Source organism: Paroedura picta, chromosome 9 (genome assembly GCF_049243985.1).
Source record: "Paroedura picta isolate Pp20150507F chromosome 9, Ppicta_v3.0, whole genome shotgun sequence".
Lineage (NCBI taxonomy): Eukaryota > Metazoa > Chordata > Lepidosauria > Squamata > Gekkonidae > Paroedura > Paroedura picta.
The window spans coordinates 28,743,169-28,768,900 of NC_135377.1; the positions used below are offsets into that span (position 1 = coordinate 28,743,169).

The 25,732-nt window shown below is 40.6% G+C and overlaps 1 long non-coding RNA gene across 2 annotated transcripts in view; it reads right to left on the reverse strand.

The window, feature by feature from the left end:
* Positions 1 to 16,882: 16,882 nt before the first annotated feature.
* LOC143844661 (uncharacterized) overlaps positions 16,883 to 25,732 on the reverse strand; it is a 62,035-nt gene continuing 53,185 nt past the window's right edge. Inside the window, exons 6-10 of one of the 2 annotated variants that reach the window (XR_013234075.1) lie at positions 25,345 to 25,433; positions 22,908 to 24,458; positions 21,859 to 21,936; positions 18,751 to 18,834; positions 16,883 to 17,807 (exon numbers count right to left, since the gene is read on the reverse strand). This is a non-coding gene — a long non-coding RNA (uncharacterized LOC143844661). Of the gene's footprint in view, positions 17,808 to 18,750; positions 18,835 to 20,899; positions 20,992 to 21,858; positions 21,937 to 22,907; positions 24,459 to 25,344; positions 25,434 to 25,732 lie in introns of those variants that run through there. The other variant, XR_013234076.1, reaches the window with a different exon arrangement.

Genomic DNA, 25,732 nt, shown 5'->3' on the forward strand with positions numbered 1-25,732 from the left:
CCAAAGGTGTAGGGATTCATGGTTTCATTTTAATATATAGAGAGATAAATTAATATATGTTTTAAAAAGCAATATTAGGTTATGGTTATTATAAACATGGGCTGAATCCAAAGGTGCAGTTCTTTTGGCACAATGGTTCTTATGAGATTATAACACCACTTTCATTGATATAAAAGAAGAGTGTGTATGTGTGTGTGTGTGGGGGGGGGTGCCTAAGTTAGACTGCTACTTCACTCAACATTTTTTGTGAGCATCCCCTGATTGCCCCAAGGAAGACTGTGGGGGTTCAGGTCTGCAGAAGAGAGAACAATTCCGCTCCATCCTCTGTTTGATTCTCCATTTGATACAGCCCCAAATCCCATTTTGACTCACTTAATAGTTGATGTACCTGATCCAGCACAACCCATCTGCTGAGGGGGGGGTGGGGGGAAAGAACCATGGAATGGCAGGTATTGGATTTCACAAGGACAATTACCACTGAGTGGTCTCTCTGGCATCTAAGAATAAGTGTCACCTGGTGACAGTGCCTGAGCTGGGTACGCCCCTTGAAAACTCTCACCTCAAGATCCTTACTAGGAAAACGGACACCCAGGGAAAAGAGGCCCACAAGCTGGTTTTCCCTAGGCCTGGCTCTCACCAATTTGCTACACAAGCAGCTAAGTCCACAGGCTATACCAAACCCCGTGCAACCATATGTTCATCCCCCGGGTGGACAAGCGAACACTACCTGGCCGAAACAGGGCCTCCAAGCAGTGCAAAATGTCTGGATGTTGAATTCATTGCCTGGTGCAGTCAAAGATGGGTGCCTCTACTCCCTATTATCACATAACACTGACCAGGGGCATGAAGGAAGACTTTAGGGTTTGGCTAGCCTTCTTGTCAGAGTAAAATGGATTTACAATTTGGCAGCAACTGCCCAAGTTGGCTAACAGCATACAAATTCACTTTGATGCAGCAGGGGGCACTGGTTTGGGCACGTACTACAATGTCCACTGGAGCACCCAATGGTTCCTTGCATAGGCTGACATTCAATGGGATTTCACCTTCCTGAAATTATTCCCTATCCTCCTGGCTGCAGTTATTTCAGGGGGAGCAGTGTCAGGATAAGAGGATCAGATTCTGGTGTGATAACCAAGCAGTGATTCTCATAGTTAACAAGCAACCTTCCTGGTGTAACTACCTGGTGAAGTTAAGATGTCCCACTAGTGATTCAAGGTAATCATGCCATGGCCTGTGTATTAAAGGCATGCAGTGTTTTCTGGCAGCCAGGATGCCCCTTTGATGGAGTCAGACTGGATGGCCAAAAAAGTTAACTGTGTTGTGGGACCTTCAGTCTTGTCTTGGGCTAGTAGGATTCCCAGTTCCATAGCCAGGGTTTGGAATGCTGCTAAGTGTGCTGAGCATACCCACATACAAAAAGTTTTCTGAATAATGAGTGGTATGCAGGGGGAGGTATTTGCCCTGTCTTTTGCTGACCATTCTAGGTAGGTGCTAAGTGCCTCAAAGACTGTGCATGCCATCATGCAAACTATGGACATGACCTTGTCTACCTAGCACAATCCCAGCAGAACAGACATTCCAGGAGTCTTAAGTTTGATTCCACCCAATATTGTTTACTTAATGAAGAACAGTCAGCAAAGAGATGCAGAAAGAGAGTTATCCACTTTCAAGACCCATGCCGAGCCAAAAATGGCTTTCAATGAGAGGTATTGTATTCTGAAGAGTCAAGAATGTATTGAGCACCATTTGGATTCCTTCCCTTCTGGTGACATGTATTTACTTATTTGACCAGTTTGTGTTTCATTCTGTCCAAGCTCAGGGGAGCTAACCAACTCAAGTAACTAATAACCACCTTAACAATTCTTCAAACAAAGAAGCTTAAAATAACATAATTAGGAAAGGAGCAATGGAAATTACATTTTTTTTTTGGTCTGGACTCCTGCATAACTATGCATTCATGGTCATATATTATTACTATGATGCCGTTACCATAAATCCCTGGCTTTAGGGAAAAGAACAAAAAATGGAGTCCTATATTGAACACCCAAATGTAGTGTGTGTTGCAGAGGAAGTAGGATGAATTGAAAGTTTTTAAAGTATGATTTTTCTGTAACCATGGCCAAATGCTTTGATTTAAAGAATACTTGAAATGTTTTGCCATTGGCAATGAAATCACAGTTAATAACTTTTCACAGACCGCAATAAACTCCTGAGAGATCTGTATGCTGTCAAATTTATGATTTTAAGGCCTGATAATGTTATATATTTATATATAGTTTATCAAAGTGCACTTATTTCTACTTCTTTCGATTTATGAAAAAACATTATGTAAGAAATGCTTGTTCAAATATGTCAATCTGCAAGCATGTCAACCCTACATTGTAATCATTTTGAGGACTGTTTAAATAGGTGTGATTATCAAGCAGAAACTGGAGAAAAAAATCACTCTTCATTACAAATACTTCCATTTTTATGTAAAATGGAACTTTACTGTATGTTAACAATAGCTGGTCCATTGTCATTGTCCCACAGTCATTCATGCAGATTGGGTTGGTTCCAGTGTTTTCTTCGGAGAGCAGAAGGGCACTTTCACACCCAAAGGTAGTGAGGGCAATTTCTGCCATTTTCTCCCATTCCTCAGCAGAATGCCATTTTGCATCCCAGATTGTTCCTGAAGAACTTCCAACTCCCAGAGTCAATTTAGGAAAGATGCAGAAGGCTGCATTGAGAAGGAAGTGGTGGGAAATATGTATTCAACAATTGAAACACCATTCACAATCCTTTGAAATCTTGTTAACTGGTATATTTCATGTTATAGCCAACCCCAACACTGTACTGTGTGTTCAATGTACATAGAAAGCAAGGTCTGTGACCAGAGTCACAGTAAACAGGGTCTTTGACCCCTTTAGCAGCAAAAAGGGCATAGGTTTCCTGTTAATGAAATACTGATTCCCAGCTGTTTTTACTTCACGGAAGACCCCAGTCTATGCTTCTAGAGTGGCAGACAATTTTTACAAATTCCCCAAAGCTATTCCTGAGGTTCCCAATAATGTCACACACCAGTCAATGTTTTCCTACAGGGGGTGTACCATGAGGAAAGAGGGTGATGGGGCCATCCAAGGCAGGGGAAAAGACAAGCTTGTGGTGTTATGCAAAGTAGACTTAACCTCAGAGTGGACTTAACAGGGCAATGGCCTATTCAACATATACCCCATGGAGTTTCATGAGGCCCTGTTAGCTGGACAGCCATCATGGAATAACCTGCATAGAGAGACAGGAACATAAATGCCAAAGTGGTCCTTGGAAGTGGCAACCTAGCTTCCCCTGGGGATTCCAAAAGCAGCCAGTACCCCTGGAAAAGCAGGTTTGGAAGCACCACTGGTGGCATGTCTGGGGTCTGTCTTTAATGCTGGAGCCTGGCTATGGTTTCTGGGAATGGGCTGAGAGAAGGTAGCTGTGAGGAGCAAAGAGGCAGGATGGAAATAGGCCCTGCCATAATAGCAGTAAAGGACGATATAGGAGGGGGATTAGACAGGAAGATGCCCAAGGTGCAATAGGCATCAACCTTGGAGGGAAACATCAGATAAGGAATAGCGAAAGCTGTTAGGAGGCAATAAGCAAACAGGACCCTGTAATGTAACTGGCCCCAGAATGTTTCTCTATGCAATGCAATAAACAAAGTTGCAAGCAACTTTCTATCCCCTTGTTGGATGGAGGGTTGGTTCAACATTCCCTTTCCTCCCAAGGTTCTAACATCCCTGACCTTCAGAAGCAGCAGTTCTGGCCTGCCAAGGAATTCAGTGCAATCTGAGCAGAAGGGTATTCCATGAAGACATTGGAAGAAAGTCCTTCACAGCAAGCTTCTATTTATTGACTTGTAGGCTGCAATCCTCTTAGGGCTTCTATGGGATTCTGGTTAGAGTGTCGGGCTATGACTTAGGATGTCTGGGTTCAAATCCCCTGTTCAGTCATGGAAGCCTGCCAGGTGACCTTCAGCTCATCACAATCTCTCAGCCTCTTCTTAAACAGGATTGTTGATGTGAGGATTAAGTGGAAGAGAGGGAAACAATGTAACAGCTCTTTGGGTTCCCATCAAGGAGAAGAGTAAAATATAAATATAGTAATATTCTGTACCATCATTCTGCTCATTGCTGCAATGGAAGAGGCAAAGAAAAAATGCCTGGGAGAGATGTAACACCACTGTGCACTCAGTTTGCAAAGGCCCATCTTCCCCTTTCCCCTCAGTTCTTCCTGTCTCAGTGGAGCCAGGAAAATAGGGGAAACAGGCTTGCTCATGTATAATGGTGTCTCCAGGAGCAGTCCAATTTCCTTTCCTTTTTGCTGCACAAGAGTGAAGGGCAGTTGCTGGTGTGATGGTTAAAAATTGGCCCCCTACCCCTTGTTTCCCCTACTACTTTGTTTCTTCAGAGAACAGATTTGGTCAATTAAAAAAAAAAACCTATTTCACAACAGACTATTTACTTTGACCTAGCACTCATTGTGGATTACTAAATCTTCTCAGTGGAAACATGAATTAAGATGTGAACCTATCTGCATAATCTTATTTTGGCCTTCTTTCCTAGGAACACTACAGTGTGATAATGAGACAGAAACCAGAAGTGGACAGTATAGATAACAGAGGAGTAAATAAGAAGCCAGTAAAGGAAATATGCTATTCACTAGAAGACTTGAAAGGGCTGTTGAAATCTTTGTTAGGATTTGGCTCAATACACAGTGTACTAATGTTGGAAACATACATTTATCCCCTCCTAAAATATTTTTAGTTTGTCAATCCTGATTTCTCTTAAAGCATATTGCTATTTGTTCCAGCAGTAATACTTTTGTTACACTGGTACTTGGCTCACAGGAAAAAATTGTGAAACTTGGAAACCAGATCTAAAAAACTAGTGCAGGATTACGTTGCCATCAGTTTACAGAGAATTCACATTCACATTTGAAACAACATCAAAACATGTACAGAGGCCCAGGTCAAAATTTCAGGAAAGCAGATGCAATGGTGGTGGACTGCATCTGTGGATGGCATTGCTGCAAATAGGGGCTCTGCAAGTTTAAGGGAGGAGCGAGCATGACCACAGCAGATGGCGTCTGTGGGAAGTCAAGTCGTAAACAGAGACTACACAGTTTTCAGGTGTGGGGGAAGTAGTTGGAAGGCCCAGTGTTCCCAACATGCTGATATGATTTTCATGTGATAGGGGAGCTCCTGGACCATGTAGCCACATTAGAGATCTCCCAGACATTGCATCCAAATCCCCCCACTGCCAGACTGATTCTACCTGGCAACCCTACCTTGGTTAGTACTTGGATGGAAGACCTCCAAAGCACTCTAGTGGTCATTGCACAGAGGCAGGCAGTGACAAACCACCTCTGAATGTCTATTGCCTTGAAAACCCTAAATGTTCAGCATAAGTCTGTTGTGATTTTCAGCTCCCACCACAATATCTGTTCAAAATGGAAGGACACAGACATAGACTGTGGTCAGCAGTAAAAGGATGATGTTACCTTTGTGATATGAATGTTTAGTTTCCTTTCTATATCAATGATTTGTACTGCATTGTTCTATTCTATAAGTGGGAAGGGCAGTTGTTAGAAAGCTGAAAAGGAGAAGAGACGGAATAAGTTCTGGTTGTGGAACCTTCAACATTGCAGTTCCCAGAGGGCTATCTTCTAGACAAGGCTTTCTCAACCAGGGTTTCATGAAACCCTGGGGTTTTGTGATGGCCCTGAAAGGGTTACCTGAATAGGTGGCAGTTAATTAATTTTTATATATTTTTTAAATCTGTAAAAAAATCAGTTGGGTGATATGATCATATATGGTTATGTCATCCCACCCATCGCTCTCAAAATGTCAGTGATGCCCCTGGAGGGGATAGGAAGGGGCGCCAGGTAGGCATGTACTCAGCTATGCTTCCATACTATATTCTGCACTGTTGTGCCACTTCTGGGGTTCTGTGAAGTCTAAAGAATGTTTCAGGAGTTTCTTGACAGTAAAAAAAGTTGAGAAAGGCTGTTCTAGATAATTTTGAACACAGATATAGACTGTGTGAAAAAGAATGTTTACACATTGCTGAACATCTGAAACACTGACACCAATCTCTTCTTTTTATGCACAATTGCATGATTTAAAGCTCCTCTACGGATGAGCTATGCCTAAATCCAGAAGGAAAAAAAAACATGGGACTGATGATAAGGCCAAAAGGAAGAAAATAAAACCAAGCAGGAAATAGGCAAAGTCTAGTCAAAGGTGAGTGTTAGGGGTAAATGGGGAGCAAAGAATGGCAGAAGATGGTGGGCAAGAAATGAAAAAGTAGGAAGCAATACTATGAGTTTAAAGCATTAGAATACTGAGGTAAGGCTACAAGCAGAATAAAAAAAATAAAGGTGAAGAAGAGAGAGAGGAGGTAGGAAGCCAAACCAAGGAGGACTGGAGATACCAAGGAGCAACAAAGACAAAACCACATGGGAGCAGGACAAATAAACTGAGAATGCCACATAGCCCACTACAACTCTCTGGCCTCATTTACTGCCTTAGTATTTGATAGGCATCCTACTTGCTGTGAATAATTATGGTCTGGCACAAAAAGCTACAAAGACCCCACCTAATAAGCTTTAACTTCAATTTCTGTAATATTTTAAAACATGCAGAAGGTTCCATTTAGCATATGCAAATTAGAATCATTCATTTGCTGAAATAAAATGATTGCTTTAAGCAATTATTTAACTCATTGAAATCATCCTATTTGCAGCTATTATTTACTAAAGCACAGCTCTAACTCACAGGCTGCCTTATAAATATAAATATGGTTCTTTCATACCATTAAAATAATTAAACATTGTTTCCCTACATTCACTTGCCATGAAGTAAACTGCGTACGGAATGCCGTTTGGAGGAGACAGAAAAAAATGTTCGGTTTTAGAAAAGCTTAGATTAGCATTCTTACTTTTTATACATGATACTGTATTAAACAAAATAGTCAGATCTACATGACAAATATTTTTACTTGAATGAGTTAATGCTCTCAGAGCTTGTATAACCCGTCTTTTTCTTAATCAGGTACATGAGTCTCTGTAAACTTTCTCTGCTTTCAAAGGCAAACATAACTAATAATTTCTGCAAAGGTCTTGAGCCCTCGGAACATCTGTTTTTAGTTTACTATGAAAACTGTGTCTCTGATCTCATGTGTTGAACTACTGTATGTTTGCCACTGTCTATTTCCTGTGAAAAAATACACTGAACAATAATAGCTTTTGTTCCTAGCCTTCCAGCCACAAAAGCAGCTGAACAAATAACTTTCGTGCTTTCATTTGAAATAATTTATTCCATGTATGTGTTTGCACAGGGTCATTTGGGTTATTGGATGTTTCATCATTTAAAAATCAAATCTTAGAACTCAGAACTACTGAAACCTGCCGTCTAATAGGTTCCTCATGCTAATAGCCAGTATATTAAGGGAAGTTCTTTTGGAGAACTTCTTCCCATTAGGTTGACCAATTTACGAGCTTTATAAAGAGATGGTGGAACACTGAGCATTATAAAGGAAACCATTCTAAAGATAAGTAAGTGTAATATAGAGATATAGAGGCATACAGGTGTGATCTGTACAAAGAGGAACAAAGGAACTTCAGCCAGCATTCCTTGTCTATTTCTTGTTTATTTATTAAAGACATTTTTACGTTCCCTCTCCACTAAAGTTCCCTAGGCAACATACAATAAAAATCAAACAGTAAAATCAATAATAGCAACACTATGAAATTAATAAAACACAACACAAAAGAAAGACAACATTTAAACAAATAATCAATCAAGAAATAAAGTTTTTAAAAACCTAGTCAGAACCACTTATTGGCAGGGAAAATAATTTTCATCTGGGGTTGAAATTGCAGAAGCTACCATGCAAGAAGAGAGTTCAACAGAGTTCCAGAACAGAAAAGCAAAAGGCACACATGTTAGGACTTCCACAGAAGACTGTTTATATAGAAGCAGAGGCAACCTGGTTTTTCTGATATGCTGTTTAGGTCTTTTAAAGTAAGAACCAGAACACTTACCTGGGCTGATAAATTAATTAGAAGCCAGTGGGATTACTTTGGCAAGAAGCATTCCAAGTATCTTGTTTCCATCCTGCAGTGGCTCCCACCCATCTTGTACATGGTTCTGGGGTGGAAGAGCTTGGTTCTGGGGTGCTTGCTTGGTTCTGGGGTGGAGGAGCTAGCATTGGAGTGGGAGTAGTTTTGAGATTGCATCCTGGCCTTTCTCTGAGATTCTCAGGAATAGTAAGACTACCAGGGTAACATACATCAAGGGACAGTAGGGACAAATACATTGACCCAGCCTCCCGTGTATTCTCACACAACTGTTGATGGCTCCTTCTAAGTCAGGGATAAGGCAAGTCTGAGAGCGGCAGTATACAAATCGATAGACAGATGACGGACGGACAGACAGATAGATAGATACTCCTTCAGGTAGAGAAAAGTGGCATATAAGAACCAACTCATCTTCTTCTTCTAGGTAGATATATAGAAAGACAGATACAGAGGCAGATTTTGCCACAGATATTGACCCCCCCCACCAAACACACACTCCAAAAAAAGGACCCCCCAGTTCTATCTTTGGAAAGAACAGCTGCAGTTACAAGAATCTCTGAAACAGCTCATTTCTCTGAAATGGCTCTGAAATGAAACCAAACTCACAGAGACACTTCACCTGGGCAGACCCCAGCTTGCTCCCAGAACCCCCCCTCCCCCCGTCTCCAAAGACAGATTTAGAATGATAGAAAGACCAACATGACGAGACTTCCAAAAGGGATCTTCACAGTAACCTCATCCCATCAAACAAACAAGAGGAACATGCCCACAACTCTCATAGCCCCTCTCCCTGGCTGAAACACTGTGGTGAATTCTTCTACTCTGCCGAGGAAAGGAAACAACTATCCAGCTGGCTGGTCATCTTCAAAGGCAGAACAGGAAGGAAAGAAAGGCAGGCATTGCAAGATTTCTGACAAGGGTCCCCAATGTAACCCCATTATAGCTTGGTAGGCACCCCAGTCCAATCAGACAAGCACAGTAAGCATTCTCACAACTCTCCCAGCCCCACACCCGGCAAATTCTTCTACAGAAAATAGGAAACTCTTGTCCAGCCAACTGGGCAACCCCCAGTTCTTCAGAGGCAGATCTGGAAGGACAAAAAGGTAGGCAACAGAACTTCCAACAGGGGCTCCCTGAAGTAACCCCATAACATAAATGGCAAGCACTGGAACACAGCAATGCATGTCCACAATACTCAGCCCCAAACACATACATCCTTTGGTCACAGTCCACCCCACATGACATTTCAGGTTGTTCATTATTAGAGCAACACAGTATACAGATAAGAGATCAGTCGTTGTGATTTGTACAAATGCAATGGAAAGGGTTATTCAAACGGGACTTGCTTGTACAGGCAGATGTTTGTTGATAGATGTTTGCTAAACTTGATATTGTTCCAAGAGTTTGGTGTTGAGTTATGAGGTAGATGTTGTTTGGTGAGGTAGGTGTTGGGTGAAGAAGCCCAGGGATGGGGTGAAGAAGCCCAGGGATAGAGGGCTTGTTGTATGTGGAGGGTGGAGGACACCTTCCCCCTACAACAAGCATCTTTTGCACCCAATTTCACCTTCATGACATAGGCATTCGAGATACAATTCACACAGGAAGGGTAGACAGGTATAAAATGTGGGAACTCAGCTGAGGTACCCAGTAGCTAAAACCCTATTTGAATTACAATGGTTTCTCTGGGGTTCTCCACTAAACTTTAGGAGCTTTCAGCCCACTTGATACTTTGAATATCTACAGGAATAGCTACATTATGTTTTATATTAGAGGAGCTATGCTACTGATGAAGTTGTGTTGTTGAAAACTATTGTTATTGTGCACCTTGTTCTAGCAGTGCTCCCTATTGAATAAGGCTTCTTCAAAAACAAAGTCTCAAAAGTAATATTCTCAAATGAATATTACATTTGAGACTTTGTTTTTGAAGAAGTTTAATATACAGCCACTGACCATTCCTTTTCTTCCTTTGCTTCATCTTGAAATGGCAGGTCTTTTGTTCTTCAAGCCCCTCTGCTTGGCATGAGCAGAGAGATTGGGTGGACCAGAACCCTGAGCATCCTCAAACCCCAACAGGATAGAGCAGTTCACAATCAGAAGGCTTTGAATCCTCAGTTGAGACACCCAGTGGTTGAGACTCTCAGTGTGAACAGAGCCCCGAGTCCAGCTAACAGCCAAATCCCAGCAGGAGTCTTCTCAATCAGGAGTAAACGTGCTCTGCTATACTTTAATTTTTCTGCCTCTCTGTGCAACTGCCAATGGCCAAGACATAAGAGGGAGTGAAGCTACACTGATCATATATATAGAATTCGGATCCCACAAAAGAGAACGGGAACTCGTTATTGGCACCCAACAGTGTCTGTTAAGCTTTGAAGAGTTCCTATTGGTGTTTCCAAGGCTGGACAATTCAGCCACCATCCTGTTGCTTTGGAGTTTTGTAAACCATTTAATTGATCAGAGACAGTCTATCTGGAAATGTATCTGTTCATGAACAACTACAAACCACAATGAACTGTACCAAAGTTGGTGAAATGTTCGTGCTGGGTGCTCTTCCATGAACATTGCTTTGCGAACCATGAACTGGCCATAATTTTTGATGAACTTTGCTTTCAGAGCCAGTTCGTGTCCATTCCTGTTCAATATACTATCATGTTTGGTGCAGGAGGAAATCTTATCTCTGTTTAGTGTAACTCATGGTTTGGATATAACATCATTCTAAGACTGGTTGTTTCACTTTAGCTTTTGGATTTGATTGGCTGTATGTTTTTAATCACTTCTTATCTCATTAGTTTAGATGCTTTGCACTTATTTGCCACTTCAGGCATAATTTATGCAAATAAGGCAACTTAATAATGCATACATACAACATGTTCCAGACAACTGACCAATGGGAGACACGAGCAGATAGAGAAGTTGTTATAGTAACATGACTGCTGGAAGTTGACTGGAAAAGAATCATGGCCCACCCACCTCCATTCCATCTTCAAAGGAGTTTCTCTTCCCCCCCCCCAAAAAAAAAGTGGCTGAGGAAATTAAACAGAAGTGAGGCAAGTGAGTCACTCATACTTATGTTGTGAGAAATTGGACTTGAACCTCACCAACAATGAGATTTGTAAATTCCACATGCACATACACTCTTACACTTGATTTCTGTAGCTTTTTTGTCTTAGGTGACTTGCTGAAGTCACACTTCTCACATGATCGCAGAAGTACAAAACGGGAGAAGTACATATGTCATGCTTACTTTTTCTTTGCTTTTACATAATGTCCACATCTGCTCTAAGAATCCTCAGAGTTACATGGAAGTTAAGCTCTCTGAATCTCAGTGAACCAGTTGTGTGAAGTCAGAAAATAAATATGCTTATTATTCCAGCTGCATAGACCCACGTTCATGGGTTATAAAGACGTGTACACAAGACTCAGGGGTATTCCAGGGAGTTCAAACTTTTGAACCATTTCTCTTGAGACCAGCCCATGGCAAACACATTGTAAATGAGTAGGTATATAACGTTCCATAGCTGTCTGTTATCAGCATGTATTGATCCAGTTAAACAGTCTCTGAAAAGCTCAGCTCCACACCATAGCATCTGGAGTTACTATGGATTTACAGAGGATAACCCAATGGAAAGTATTAAGTTACACTAAATGTCTTCCTTTTTATCAGCACATTCTTTTGACCTTCATATTTTGATAATGTTGTTTACTGGATATTTGGATCAAGATATTGCAAAATGACATTAATATATGTATAAAAGTCCTCGTAAATGATGCAAGCATTCTGCAAAGATAGATACATTCCTGACTATTGTTAGAAGCTTCACCTCTCCTGATCTAGCTTGATTCAAGTGTATAAAGAGGGAGAAGTCATTCTAAAAGGCAAACAATCTGTTCTGTTTGTGTCCTGATTCAATATATGCAAAAAAGATATTTCAAAATCAAGTTTCTTTTGCTTTCAATGCTGTTTTCTTGCCTTGAGCACCCTATATATTTCACTGATTTTTTTCTTTGCAATTTAAAATCAGTGGTATGTCCCCAGTACCCATATCCGCTTAGTTAATAGCATTGAACATGGTGTTGGGGTGGGTGAGTGGCTGAATGCTACATGCTTACAATTTATTTGTTTGCTTGAATCATCATGGACAAATCATATGTCAGCTGCGTTCCAAGTATTTGTGGTTTTTTTTTGTACCTGCACAAGTAATGGCATTCATCAGGGCAATGCTGCATACCATTTGTTTGTTTGTTTGTTTGTTTGTTTATAATTGGACTCATATGACTGCTGCTCTCAGAGAACTGGCTCACGACAGTTTACATTTTCACAATACAAATCCATAACATAAAAAAACATTAACATCCCCCATTAAAACCCCCATTAAAACAATATTCTAAAACTTATTTACAATTGATGGTGATATATAATTTGGTAAAAAGATCCCACACAGGCCCACTGTTGGTGGTCAAAGATGGGCAGATGAATAGTTGGGCTGGTGTCACTGGGGTAGATCTTGGAGATTTGAGGGCAGTCTTGTACTGGCCCCAGCTCTGAGGGGAGAGTGGAGCCTGATCTTAACCCCTGGGACTTCCGGCCTCAAACACCTGGCAGAAGAGCTCTGTTTTGCAGATCCTGTGGAACTCAGAGAGCTCCTACAGGGCCCGCAGCTCTTCAGGGAGCTCATTCCACGAGGTAGGGGCCAAGATCAAGACCCTTGTCGAGGCCAGGTGTGTTTCCAGATCAGAGTTGGTTGTTTTTGTATGTGTGTCCTTCAGAGCCTGGTGAGGGCTGAGATGTGGACTGCTGTCCTTAAGTTGGTTGTCTGATTTGTCTCACTTGCTGGCTTGGGATGTGTCTGGGGCAACAGAATGGAGCGGGGGATGGTACCATGATCTGGGGTAGAGGGAGATGGGGGGGCAAAAGAAGAACAGGCTAGGTAAGGGGGAAGAGAAACAGATATTTGTATTCTGTTGTCTCTTCAGGTTCTTTTTCCAGCCAGGGTGGTGCTGGTGACAATATCAACATTCTGTTGGGTTTAAATTTTTATTTTATTTTGTTATATTTCTATACTACCGTTCTTTGTGGCTCAGGGAGCCACAATAACTCTTACAATAAGAGTTCACAGTTCACAATCTGCTGTGATGCTGGTATAAATACAGAGAATATATCAACAATTAAGGACTTAACAGTATGAACATAACAACATTATAAACTTTATAACATTCAACCTTAAATACTCAACTGTGGGTGTAATCTTGAATAATGGGTGGCTGGTCAGGAGTTGGCATGTGCTGTATCTGTTGGGCAGTGAGGGGACTTCTGGGTGCCCTAGTTGATTGTGTTGCTTCACTGGCCTCAAGTGAAGACTTGGTGGAAGAGCTCCATTTTGCAGGCCCTGCAGAACTGCTTAAATTCTGACAGGGTCCTGATCTCTTCTAGGAGCTCATTACACCATGTGGGGCCTAGGGATTATCAGCTTGTTGCTGTTCGAGGAGCACAGTGCTCTTTGAGGGGCATAAGCAGAGAGGCATTCCCTCAAGTTTGCAGGGCCCAGACTGCATATGGCCTTGAAGATGATCCAGAATTCAACTAGTAGCAAGTGCAGCTGTTGGAGCGGGGGCTTAATGTGGACCCTCCAGGGTGTTCCTGTGAGGTCCCTGGCTGCTGCATTCTGTACCAGCTAGATTTTCCATACCAGGGATAAGTGTAGGCCTGCATAGAGCAAGTTGCAGAAATCTATTCTAAAGGTGACCATTGCATGGATCACTGTGGGTAGGAGTTCTGGGGCCAGGTAGAGCACTAGTCGCTCAGCTTGGCGCAGGTGGAAGAAACCCAGCTGTGCTACTCTTGTGACCTGTTCCTCCATGGAGTTGGACGTATCAAAAGTCACACCCAGGTTCCTGGCTGAGTGTGCCACTGATTCTTGCACCCTATCCAGGCAGGGCAATCGTGCTTCCTCACGCAAACTCTTCCTATCTAACCATAGGACCTCTGTCTTTGAAGGATTGAGTTTCAGACAACTCTGCTTAAGCCATTCCCATCACTGCTTCCAGACATCTGGCTAATGAGTCTGGGGGTGAATCAGGGTGGCCATCCACCAAGAGTAAGAACTGACGTCTTTGGTGTATTGATGACATCCCAATCTGTACCTTCATACCAGATGGACAAGAGGTTGCATAAAGGTACTGAACAAAATTGGGGAGAGAACTGCTTTTAAATTTAACTTTTAAATGTCAGATCAGTGACAGGTCAGATGGTAGCTACTCACAATTTAATTTGGGGTGAGTGAACTGACCTGGCATGTATCCCGGGGACCTGTTTTGGGAAGGTGGGAAGTATTAACCTTTTACAAGTATGCCCCCAGGACATTCATTGATACATCAGTATAGGCCTGATGGGCAGGAGGCAGTCTTGCTGCATTCTGTTGAGATTCTACCTCCCTGGCTCAATGCCTTGTCCAACACTCTACTGTGATTGAGAGTTTGTATGCAGTGGTAGAAGTACATGACTGGATTGGGATTCTGTTGATGTACCTCCCTCCCCACTATCTCTGCCTGAACTTGTGGAGGTGGTCTTGGGCATGGTATTGAGGATTCCTGGGCTGCTTATCTTGTGAGACTTCAATATCCATGCCAAGCCCACCATATCAAATGTTGTGGGCCTGTTTCAGGTAATCACAAGCCTCACACACACTGTGCTGGTAATACTCTTGATCTGGCATTTTGTTCTAGGCAGGAAGAAGGTGATCTGAAGGTGGGAGGGATTGAAGACAGTCCCCTTGTCGTGGACAGATCACTATTTTATGGGATTCAGATAGGAATAGGCATGTGCCAGGAAAATCCAGTTTGGTTTATAGTTTCTGATGTGCCTAATTTGCAGACCTCAAACTGTCACAAATTTTTAGCTGCCTTATGAACTGATTCAATTTGTGAGGTTCATGAGATGGTAAACCATTCCCCTCTAGAAATTTAGAGATACTAAACTCACAGGGAATCTCCAACTGATCCTTCTCTACCTGTTCTCCAAGTGGACTGAGGATTACATTTACAGGGTCCAGGTTACAGCCCTTACAAAGGACATTCCCCCCAAGTGTTTTCTGGGGCAAATGACAGAGGGTCATTTTTCTGGGGAAATGACTACTAGTGATAATTTTGACAGGGTCAAGAGGTTCAAAAGTATATAGAATAGATCCTGTGCAAGCTAAAGAAACCAAACTTGCAGGGAACCTCCCTCGGATGCTCTCCTACATGCCATACAAATTGCTGTTTCAAAGACTTGTAAACATTTTGAGGATGTAGCCATTCATGAACTGGCATGAACTTCCATGAACAGCTTGAAATTTTGTGGAAAGTTCATGCCGGTTGCCTTGTCATTAACTTAACTTTGCAAAATATAAACTGGCAAAATGTATTGTGAGCTTTAGCTTATAAGCTGGTTCATGCCCATCCCTAGATTTAGACTTACAGATGCACCAAGGCTCTGCAGGAGTGGGAGAATCAATAACCATGATCTGCCCCCATAGCCGATGGATCCAATAGATTTTCAATGGCATTAAGTGATTTTCCTGCAGAGATGGTTAATAATCTTGAAAATGCCCCAGTTGGCTTCTGGAATGGGTAAATGACCCAGGCAATTGACACAATTATACCTAGGCACCCTCTCCCACATGAAAGACTGATAGGCAGTCTCTTAGTTTATTGAGGATCTGTGGACAATGAAAAGATAAGGGAGACAGCTAGAATCACTGAGGAAGAAGACTTGGGACTAATCTGACAAGGCACAGGCTACAACTCATTTGAAAATCTACTTCACTGGCAAAGAAGCATTTTCGCCCGACCACTCATCTGCATAGTATAATATTGCAGAACTCTTCTGGGTGGTCAAAGGCCTGTTGGGTTCCAGCCAAAAGGAGGAGGTGGACTAGTCTGCAGCCTGCTGTTATAATTTTCATATAAAATCTATTGCCTCTGTTCTGACTTGGACTCTATATTAGCAACTACAGTACTGGATGGTCCCAGGGCGCCAATTTGTTCAGTTGTGTGGGATACCTTTCAGCTTCTGCAGCCTGAGAATGCAGACAGGATTCTAGGAAGTTTGAGACCTACTACCTGTTTGTATGACCCTAACCTGACTTCTTAAATCTGTTTGTGGGAGCCTGATGAACTGTTTATGAAAGATGGTAAATATCTCCCTAAGAGACAAGGTAGTTGCTCCTGTCTTGAAGCAGGCAATAGTGCATCTATTCCTAAAGAAACCTACTCTGAATCCAAGTGAGTTTTATAAATTCTGTTTAATCTCAAATGCACTTTTCCTGTGCAAGATAATTGAATGAGCTGTGGTTGGCCAACTTCAGAGATTCCTGAATGAAGTCAATTGTTTAGATCCTTTCCATTCATTTCAGACCTAAGTGATGGGACTGAAATGACCTTGGTTGCCTTTGTGGATGACATGTGCCAGGAGTGCAAACCTGTTAATTCTCCTGGGCTACTAGATTGCCTTTCAGGACTGAGAGTCACTGTTGTGCAGTGGTTATTGTCCTGCCTTGAGGATAGGTTTCAGGATGTGGTGCTGATGGACTGCTGCTCTGCCCCTTGGCTTACAGGATTCCCCAAGAAAACAAGATCAGAGTCCAGTGGCACATTTAAGACCAACAAAGATTTATTCAAGGCATGAGTTTTTGAGTGCAAGTACTCTTCCTCAGACTATGAACTGACCAAGTCTGAGGAAGAGTGCTTGCATTCGAAAGCTCACACCTTGAATAAATCGTTGTTGGTCTTAAATGTGCCACTGGACTCTGATCTTGTTTTGTCGTGCTGCTTCAGACCAACACAGCTACCCACAGGATTCCCCTACACTTTCAAACATCTATGTAAAGACACTGGGACAGATCATTCAGAGATTTGAGCTGAGCTTCCACTAACATGCAGAAACTGTTCTATCTTGCTTTACCAGCAGATGCCAGGGAGGATGTGGAAACTGTGATCAGGTGTCTGGAGGCAGCTTTGGAATGGATAAGGGCTAAAAAGTTGAAACTTGATCCCAACCAATGGAAACACTATTGGTGGGAGGAATGCTTAGAAAATAGGTTACCTACTGTTTTAGATAGTTTGCACTTCCCCTAGAAGAAGAGTTGATTTTAATACCCCGCTTTTCTTTACCCTATGTTTCAATCCATCTACAAGCACCGTCCCTTCCACTTTTCACAATAGTCACTTTGTGAGGTATGTGGGGCTGAGAACATTCTGAGAGAACTGTGATTTGCCCATGATCACCCAGAAGGCTTCATGTGGAGGAGTGGGGAATCATTCTCTGGAGACCACCACTATTAACCACAAGGGATGACTACGAACCAGTTCACAAGCCAAAATTCAGCATGAACTTGGTCTGGTTTGGAGCACCTGAATTGATGTTGCAAGGGAGGCAAATATGTACCAGTTCAGCTGAGCAGCAGAGGTCCACAGCCAACCTGTTAGATTCAGCATGGTGTAAACCAGGGACAACTGTGAGGCACTCCATAGGGATCTGTCAAGGCTGGACAAGTAGACATCAACATGGCAAATAAAGTTCAATGTGGGCAAGTACAAAATAAAATATATTGGAGCCAAAAATCCCAACTATAAATACATGTTGATGGGGTCCGAACTGGTGGTAACTGACCAGGAGAGATATCTTGGAGTCATGGTAGATAACTCACTGAAAATGTCAACTCAGTGTGCACCTGCAATAAAAAGGCAAATGCTATGGATCATTAGAAAGGGAACTAAAATAAATCAGCAAGTATCATAATCTCGTATAAAACTATGGAGTGGCCTCACTTGGAATATTGTGTACAGTTCTGGTCACTGTACCTAAAAAAATAATATTATGGAAAAGATGCAAAAAAGGGTAACGAAAATAATTGAGGAGATGGAACACTTTCCATATGAAGAAAGGTTAAGGAAGGGCTCTTTACCTTCGAGATTTGACGACTGATGGGTGACATGACAGAGGTTTACAAAATTATGCATGGGATAGAGAAGGCAGAGAAAGAAGGACTTTTCTCCCTTTCTCAGAATACAAGAACTTACAGGCACTCAATGAAATCAATGAGTAGTAGGCTTAGAACAGGTAGAAGGAAATACTTCCACTGCATTTGAAACTACTTTTTTGAACTGTCAACAAAATTATTCTTTCTGTCAGGTTCATATGTAACATTGCTTCTCTTACCACTTTCTTCTGTCATCACCTTTAAAGAGAATTAACATATGAAGTACACTTTTAAACAAATAGAATGATTTTTAAAGCTACTGATATAAACTAGGCTGTGCATCATTGGATAGCCAATTATATCAAGGACCAATTAAGGATGACCCAATATGATACATGGGCAGGTTGGGGACGCCCAACCTAAATCTCAGGAGAGGGAAATGCTCATATTATGTCCCTCATGTATCACTTCTTTTCCTTTAGAGGGTCCTTGCCCACAATCAAGAGACATGGAAAATAGTCTTCTGTCTATGGGGAGGAAATAATGTATTTCGTTTTGGAGTTTGCATATACAGCCTGGTAAGAAGAGTTTTCCAGCATTCTCTGGAGATTTCTGCCTCATAATTCATGAGGGAGAAAGTGCAAAATATATTCAATTCATAGATTCACAGGACAGGGAAAAAATTATAACATACCCTGAGACAGATGCAGAACAGTAGAAAGCCAGACTGTACATCCAGATTACATATGAAACCCTTCACTGGAAGCACTCCGCCTGCCTGAATATAATAAGAGGAGGTTGAGGGCATCAGTATTTCTAATCAGGGCAGATATACTAACAAAAAAACCCTGTGTTTATTAACAGTAACAAATTATTGCCTCACAGTGCATCTAAATAGCACTGCAACTGTTTGACAGTTTTACCACCTACATTGTATGAGCACTGTGGAAAAAAACCCTGGCATTATCATGTTAAAATATTCTATACTGCCTTCCAATATGAAATACTATTTTTAATGCATGGCTGTCAGCAGCACTCTAAGGGCACAGTTGCACAAAAAGATGGTTCAGCCTCTGTGTGCTCCCCTGAAAATGCTAGAGAGCAGTTCATAAATATGATGAGTGAACATACCATTATTCAATGTCCCTGAAGAAAATGAAAGCCTACGTTTGCCTTGCATTCATCTGTTTTGCAGCATGATTTAATTTAATTTTAATGTATGTGTTATTTTCCTCAACAAAGGCTCCAATATCGTAAAACAATCAAATAATAAATCGATATGCAATAAAAAAGCGTTTTTGAATCCATAGTATTTTTGTTTACCTTTCCATAAAATCAAGATTTCATAAATACCTTTGAGGACTGTAACCATCAAGGCATATCCCATATTTATAATTTCATTTTTAAGAACCTATACATTAATTCTATGTGAACAGAATTGCACAAAATGCATTTGCTATCTTAATTAGTCTATATGACCTGAATGAAAGAGAATGAGGATAAAAATTGAAGTCTATCCATTCGAAATAGATTATGTGTACAACAGGATACCTCGAAGTCAAAAGGTCATTATTTTCTTGAAAATTACATATTCTATGCAAAATCTGATAGTCTTTATTGATGGACAGTGTCATAAAGCCATCACTGTGTTTATAGACATTTAATTGAAGACAGCATAAAACGATAAACTAAGAAACATGCATGGTTGACTCCTCCAATTCAAACCATAAATCATACTGATGTTCAGACAAGTCGCCCAGACACAAATTCTGATGATAGATGAACCATTTAACTTTGATTTTTGAAAGCAATGAGCTTGCTAGCAATACCTCACACTGACTAATACCACATATGGTCATATAAGAACTCATCAAAAATCCATTTTTCTCTTGTGTGGATGCTAAAATTATCTTCTAAATGATCATTATTAAAAGTATGCAGTGTGTAACATCTTTCTAATGTGCATAGCTAGATTCAAAGTCTGCTTGCTTCAGTAAGCAATGATTTTATCGTTATTTCTAATCTTTCCAAAAAATGCTCTTAAAAATAAATAAAAAGATGAGGTGATCTGCAAAATTAATTTTATAAAGACCGTTAGAGGGAGCGTAACTGAACAAATAAACAGAAAGGAAATTGTCTTTCTGATTCTTCTTTCTGTAGCATATTTATGTTCTACAAATAAATAAATAAATGAACATTATATACAGTAAATAATAAATAAATAATTTTTCCCCATTAAGAAAAATAACGCACAAACAGTTTTGTTTTAATTAATCCCATGGGAATTTTTTTTTTGCCACATATTACTTGTAAAATTAATATTGCCTAGGAGACACTGATTTTCCTAAACTCAGATTTTAAACAAAAATATCACAAAGCCAAACACTGAAAAACAGCTACATAGAATGTACAGGCAACTATTTGGGTTAATAACAGTGTTGTTGTATTGCAATCCCTTAATTGGATTGTACTAGTAATTGGGATTTTTAGGGGTTATGGCTAATTTCAAAGCAAATTTTTGGATATAAATTTGGATGGAATCCAGATTTTCAGACACATAAAAATAATGATACAGAAGAGATGTATGGATAAGAACTTGCCCAGGCAATCATTGTTCAACAATATAAACTTCAGGTGAACTTTGCTGAAATAGAATACTGCCGAAATGCTTCTGAGTTTCTATTTTACACTTTCCAATATAATCATTTTCATAAGAGAGCCCCATCCATCCCCCAGCTAGTTTTTATTCACAACAAATATAAATGTACAATAATACTATAATAGCAATAAATGCAACCAATTAAACATAAATATTAAGCGAGGCATGCCTTTGCAGAGTACAACCTACTTTAAAAATTAAATGGCCAGTCTTACAACCAATTGTGATGGAATGAATCCCCAGTCTTTGTTGATTGGGCGATCAGACCTATGTCACCTGTTTATTGAAAAAATAGAAACAATCTTGTTTCTGGATTAGTTAATGAGTCAGAAGTAAGAACACTTGCATAGGATTTTTCTCTTTGAAGAAAAAAAATCTCATGCAGTTGTTCCATGCTGATAGACGTCTCTTCAAAGTGAAAACGAAACTTCTATCTTTACAATTGTCTAGCTGATGAAATAACGCCTTGGTTCATTTTATGTGTGAATCATTGCCTTTCCTCTTCTGCTTACAGTTCGATTTTGTATTTAAGAGAGTCACTTTTTTGTGTATGCCACAAATTCCAGGTGGTGGCTCTCTCCAACAAACAAGAGTGGTGAACGCCTGCAAAGATTCAAAGCTTTAGCATTATAATTCAGAGGGAAGTAGCCGTCCTTTGCCCCCAGGGACTTGTTTAGCTGTGTAGCATAATGTCAGACTTTTGGTCTTGTTAGTAAGCAGAGTGCATACTTGCAGTAAGGCAGATAGTATTCAAGATTCATTAATATAACCTGATTTGCTAGGCTTCCTAACAAAGCCCTCCTATTTCACCTCATTTTATCATTTGTCTTCTCACAGGTACATACACTCTTTAGAGCATATTTATACCCAAAGAAAAAAAAGCAAACCCTAGATTTAAGATAATTAGATTTTAATAAATCTCAAACTGTGTGTGAAGATAGTTTTAAGAGATACTTTTCAAATCCTATGGCAGTGGAATAAATCTGAATTAATCCCATTCAAGACCAAGCCATATACATAAGGAAGCAGCAAGTCATAAGGACTTGGGCCCAAAGCAACTTGGTTGCAGAAGTGCCGGCATTGTTCTTTAGAAAAAGCATAATACAGCAATCATTCCAATGATGTTCTAGCACACCCTCTTACCTCGGTTCTTACCCAATCGAATTCTGGAATGACAAGCTCAGCATGGACCTCCTCGACTTCCTTTTTGGTATCATCCAGCTGTAATAAATGAAAGAGCAGTGATATTTAGATGGATGAGTTGTATGCCAGGAAGAGAAAACTACCAAACAAGGACCTAAAGCGATCCCCTGTCTTCACATGCTTGATTTCATTCCTTAATTAGAGCCATTAATCAATAGGTATGAGATATGAGGCTTTAGAAGGGCTTGGTGACACGACACCTTGCCACCTGTCAAAATTACAGCTTTCTGTTCATGCACCATCCCTCAAATAGTTATTTTCTGCAAGCCTGGCTGCATCTCACAATCCATTATTTACTGTATAGTTCTATCTCAGTGCAATGTCAAACGATAACCCTCTGATGATAAGAAATGGTTTACATAGAATGGTTAAAACTCACAACACAGGCTTCCTCTGATTCTACAGTTGTTAACTTGAAAATATTGAAGGATCCTTGTTTTTAGAATAGTGTTCCATATTCCACATGCATGAACGATAACGCTTCTAGGAATTTAAATTATGTCATTGCTTTTATAGGAACCATGCAAATATGCATTATAACAATAACATGACGTGGTCTATTCACCTACAGTTGTGGCATTATATCTTTTGCACTTTTTTATATTGAATAGTAACTAACGTGGCCACATATGCATATGTTTTTATATGTATCGGTACACACACCAACACACAACAATGCTAGGTCCAATTTTCAGGTTGAAATAGAGTATTTAAAGAGAAGAAAATCCTCCCTCTAAGTGCACAGGCCACCTATCAAAAATCTGATAGTCAGCTGATTTTGAACAATTGGTGCAGCAGGATTCTGGTGATTTAAAACCCGCCTCCTCATTCTGCCAGCAATCTGTAAGTGGTGGTGACTTTTTTTTTAAAAAAAGGTTGTTAAAGAAGCTTTTAAAGAAGCTTTATTATATTTCTGTGTTCAAGTTCTAACAGCACAACTTCACACATGAGTAATAGCACTGGAAGTTCAGTTTAAAATGCAGACCCACATAGAAGCCATCTGAAGCAATAATAAGCAGTTGGGTAGCTTCTTTTGAGAATTCCGCTATATACAATAGGTTGGATCCAAGGAATTCTTCCCCTCCCAGAGGTTTTCATGCATACAAGGACTCCTTTATCTAGAAGAAGGTTCTTCCATGAATGAAAAATTTCTCCATAAGTGGATGGACCCTTTGTGGGAAATCAAAAACCGGTTAGCAAAAAACCTATTCCAGATAGATTAGTAGAAACTATTATTAAAGAGAGAACAATTAAGCTCATCAAGGAATAACATGATTTCTGCTAAGTGAGATCCTGCCTCATCAAACTATTAGAGTTCATCGAGCAGGTTAACAAGCCTGTGAATAACAGTAATCCAGTAAACATCATATACTTCCAAAACACTTTTGACAAGGTACCCCACCAAAGTAAGCTTAGTGATCCTGTTACTAACTAAAAGTTGGTTAAAGGTCAGAAATCACAGAGCAGAAATAAATGGACAGTTCTCACAATGGAGAGAAGAGAGTAGCGGGGTTCCACAAGGATTGGTATTGGGACTGGTGCTATTCAGTTTCATAAATCGCTTTGAATTGGAGCAACAGTGTAGTAGCCAAATTTGTAGATGATACCAAATTGTTCAGGTTGTGAAGAGCTACAGATGGATCTCTTTACTTTGGATGAGTGGGCAACCAAATGGCAAACAAAATTCATCACGGTTAAGTCTGAGGTGATAAATACTGGACCCCCCCCCCCCCAGTTCTAAATATAAGCTGATGGTGTTTAAACTGAATGTGGCTGATATTGAAGGAGATCTTGGGGTTGTTGTTGAAACCTCAATGTGTGGCAGCCATACGTTTCTTTATTTTTATTTAAACTTTTCTTATGTTTCTTTATTTTCATTTAAATAGAATTAGCTGCTTTGAGTCTCACATGACCCCCTTCAGCCTACTCAGTGATTATGACTCTGAATCCCAAGGGAAGGAACCCAGGCCAGTGACTGAGGAGGACGAGAACTCCAGAGCCACTATGATGGTTCCTCAGTGTCAGAGGCCACCTTGCCAGAACTTTCCTGGGAAACCTCTCCACCAGCCCCAGAGATAACTGCCAAGCCTCTTCCATATAAGAATCAAGGCAAGCCCCCAGGACTATCTTCCAGTCTAAAAGATGACAGTGAAGGCTCAAGCTGAAGTGGCAGAAAGGAGGTGCATACAACACTACTGCATGCAACACCAGGGTAGAACAGTGCATTGAGGGTAAGTGCTTGCAGGATCCTGGCCAATGTGCAGAGCTGCACCTCAGGAATTGCAGTGCCTGTTAGCAATATAACTGGGCTCATTTACATCCAAGTTCACTGGAAAGATAGCCTTGCTGGATCAACCAGTTTGCAAGGCAACAGTCTTTGCCTGGTAAGGTACAGTTCTATACGCTGCCCCAAAACTTGGTAGCTCCTTTGTTCCGATCTTTGCCTGATCCTGAAGTCCAGCCCATTCTCATTGACCATCTTCAGAGGAAGATCTGACTCTTGGAGAGACCAGCTGAAGCCTAAGGTCAGAACAGGTGCCCTGGTGAAGAGAAAAGCAGGATAAAAAGCATTAAATAAATTTGTTTCTGTTCACTGAAAGATAAGATACACTGTAATGTTCTTGATCCTGCAAAGACTACTTCCAAGCCAGACTTTGCTCCTTTACTATTTATTTTTCATTCTAATAATGAGGGTTCAGGGAAGCTAGCAGCTATTTATAATATTAAGAACATTTGGGGGGATGTAATCCCCTTTTAATTGACCTAGTGAATGTGAAAGATCCACCCCCACCCAGGCCTCCAGCTTCAGTTTCTCACTGACACAACAGTAGAAAAATAAAAACATAGTTGCCAGGATTGTGGTGTACTGTCAGTTCATGGGAAACTTGAAAGTGATGTCATGGCCTTACTTGGAATCGCCAAAAGCTTATCATAGAATTTTCAGTGATTCCTAGAGAGAACTGATTCACTTCTTGATTTTCCATGAAGGGATGATGATGATGACAACCATTACTCAATGACACCGCCTCCCTAATCTCCCACAGATTGCTAGTCTGGGCCTGGCAATCTTACCTGAACAGACTTGTTTATGATGACACTGTTAGTTACTTATATAGAATCACAAAAAGTAAACCACATAATTTGACCAATGACTGGGTAGAGATGAGAAATTTCAAAAAAAAAAAAAATTGAATTGAGGCAAAGTTATTTGCTACTTTGTCCTGTCAACTGAAATCTGCCTTTTGATCATGACCATGATTATAGAAACCTTGATTCAAGGACCATGCTTATTACCATAAGACCTGTCTTTCCGGAACAAGATATATTTCAGTGATTGGATTAATAAAGCATCAAATTGTAAACACCGAAGCTCTGGACACATTGCCACTATTTAAAGTATAGCAGGAAAAAAAAATCCATACTTACGAATGAAATGTTTCCCAGTCTCATTCTACCAACCTTGGCAAAGAAGAATACTTTTCATTTGTGTACCAGACACCAAAAAGACAATTCACCTAATACACACAGAACCAAAATGTGGGAGGGAAAATCAGTCTTACAAATAGGTTAAATCAGATTCAGATTGGAGACTTAAAGGTTAAAAGGCTTTGTGCTCCATTACTAACCTTAACCTTCCTGTCCCCACACTGTAACTAACATAATTATACTCAGTTTGATCACAAACTTAATTATATCTTACTTAGCCTTTATATGTCACTAGCTCCCTAGAGCACAATGGACCAACCCCAAAGCCATGCCATTTTCATTGCTGCATAAGCCATGCTTTCATTATTAAAGCAGCATACTCTTCAAA